The following is a 2836-nucleotide window of genomic DNA, read 5'->3' as shown; positions in this document are numbered from 1 at the left end:
GACTGCATCCATAGCAGTGGTCAGAGAAGGAATGACCTCTGGGAGGTGTGTAGAGAGACACCATGGTGCAAAACAACCGGGTTCCTTCATCTGCTCCACCTGCAATAAAAGACCATATCGGTCTTCACAGCCCTACCAAGCGCTGTAACTCTCCAACAGTTTGACTTTCTTCCCGAAGGTGAGACTCCTTCCATTGTCTCCTGAGGCAGACAGATGCCAACAACAACCCTTTGAGCATCTGAGGATAAACAGGCAAATGGACCAGTTGAGTGACATCAGGGAAAAGCAATCTTAAGGATAGCAGAAGAATAAGCAAAATAAAAAAATTCCTTCCAGTAGCACCTTAGAGACCAACTAAGTTTTTTATTGGTATGAGCTTTCGTGTGCATGCACACTTCTTCAGATACACTGAAACAGAAGTCAACAGAAGTTACCAGAAGGATAAGCAAGCAGGTTATAGGCACAGCCAAGGAGAAGCAGAATATTGTATAAGAGCTGTTGGCCAGCCTGCCTGGAAATTTTTACGGGGCTTCTGTTAGGCTAGCACCAAAAAGAGCAGACAAGCTCAAGCATTCTCAGGGATTCTTGTATTCTATGACAGGGTAGCGATCAGGAAGGATTCCTCTTCGTGATTTCTTATAAATCAGTTGTAGCACTTTTGCAGATGTGTCTGGCACACTTTCATGCTGCCCACCAGCAAACTAGACCTCATCCATGCCAGTCCCTTAGCTGACATCTGCTGGGTCAAACATACTAGCAGGATCAGCGTGGGAGAAACAGCAACCATCGTAGCCACAAATCCCATTGACAGCAGGTTCCCTTTACACAGTACTTCATGGGTATTTCTGGCTTCGAAGCTACTGTTGCTATCCTTCCTAGCTGTTTTATGGAAGCTACCCGGTTTCCTTTCCCCCCAATATGCACAGAGTAAAACCATTTCCCCCCTTCATTATAGACATGCGACCTACAACAAAATGTTTACAGTGTGACACATTCTTGCTTGGGTTGCAGACATTCTGTTCCCAGTTCCTAACTTTTCATTTCTTCCTTGCCCCTCCAGCCCTCCAACACACACACACACACACACACACACACACACACACACACACACACACACCATTTCATGCCCTTTGAGCATGCTCAGTTGTCCCTGGGCATTTTGGAGGGACTGAAAAATTATTTTTGTACTTCTGCAAATGTTGGCATTCCTCCAGATCTGCAGGGAACTCCCTTTTGTGTGAGGGTAGGGTCATTCTGACTGCATATAAGCCAGGGATAGTCAACAGGGTGCCCTCCAGATACAGCAGACTGCAGCTCCCATTGGCCCTAGCCAGCATGGCCAATAGGCAAGAATCATGGGAGCTCTGGTTCCATCCCTGACAAGCAATTGCAATCAAGAGAATTGAGATGGCTATTAGGCAACAAAGGCAAAAGAGTTGTAGCTCAGGATTAAGAGCCCATGCTTTGCATACAAACAGTCCCCAGTTCATTCTCTGGCATCCCCAGATGGGGTTTCTGGAAACTCCTGTCTGAAGCTCTGGAGAGATGTGGGGAAACCTGTGGCACTCCAGGTGTTGCTGGTCTCCAGGTTCCATCATCCCTAATCCTTGGTCACACACTGGCTGGGACTGATGGGAGCTGGAGTCCACTGACATCTAGAGGCCACACGTTGGCTTCAGTGAACCTGATGGCACAATGGTCAAACTCAGGATAATGTTTCTAGATTTTGGCATGCAGCTTGCCAAAATGCAATTCTAGGCAACTTTATTGTACTTCACTTTGATGTGTGTTCATGTGTTTTGGTACCTGCACGATGTTGAAATAAACTAATTTATATTAAGCGTTTGCTGTTGTGAATGTTTGGCTTTTTGTCACATAGCCTCCTTGGTGCTAAAGGGGCTGTTGAATAAGCTCAGGAGTTTCCTACAGGAATGTAGGTGCCACATTTAAAAACCATATAGCTGGCTTGAGAGCAGTACATGTGAAAAGGATCTAGGAGTCTTGGTTGACCACAAACTTGACATGAGCCAACAGTGTGACGCGGCAGCTAAAAAAGCCAATGCAATTCTGGGCTGCATCAATAGGAGTATAGCATCTAGATCAAGGGAAGTAATAGTGCCACTGTATTCTGCTCTGGTCAGACCTCACCTGGAGTACTGTGTCCAGTTCTGGGCACCACAGTTCAAGAAGGACACTGACAAACTGGAACATGTCCAGAGGAGGGCAACCAAAATGGTCAAAGGCCTGGAAACGATGCCTTATGAGGAACGGCTAAGGGAGCTGGGCATGTTTAGCCTGGAGAAGAGGAGGTTAAGGGGTGATATGATAGCCATGTTGAAATATATAAAAGGATGTCATATAGAGGAGGGAGAAAGGTTGTTTTCTGCTGCTCCAGAGAAGCGGATACGGAGCAATGGATCCAAACTACAAGAAAGAAGATTCCACCTAAACATTAGGAAGAACTTCCTGACAGTAAGAGCTGTTCGACAGTGGAATGTGCTGCCAATGAGTGTGGTGGAGTCTCCTTCTTTGGAGGTCTTTAAGCAGAGGCTTGACAACCGTATGTCAGGAGTGCTCTGATGGTGTTTCCTGCTTGGCAGGGGGTTGGACTCAATGGCCCTTGTGGTCTATTCCAACTCTATGATTCTATGATTCTGAACACTTTCATAAAGGAACTCCCACCCCATGAGCACTCTAATACCCCCCCCCACAGCACAAAGACAGGATCCTATCACTTACCCTTTTACAGCAGATGGCATACCTCCCAAAAAAAGTTACTGTGGGGATTGCAGCTAAGATAAGAGCCAGCAGGTGGTGTCATTGTCCCAACTTTTTT

Source organism: Podarcis muralis, chromosome 9 (assembly GCF_964188315.1).
Source record: "Podarcis muralis chromosome 9, rPodMur119.hap1.1, whole genome shotgun sequence".
NCBI lineage: Eukaryota > Metazoa > Chordata > Lepidosauria > Squamata > Lacertidae > Podarcis > Podarcis muralis.
The sequence above is the reverse complement of the archived record's forward strand: the minus strand, read 5'-3'. Positions refer to the sequence as shown.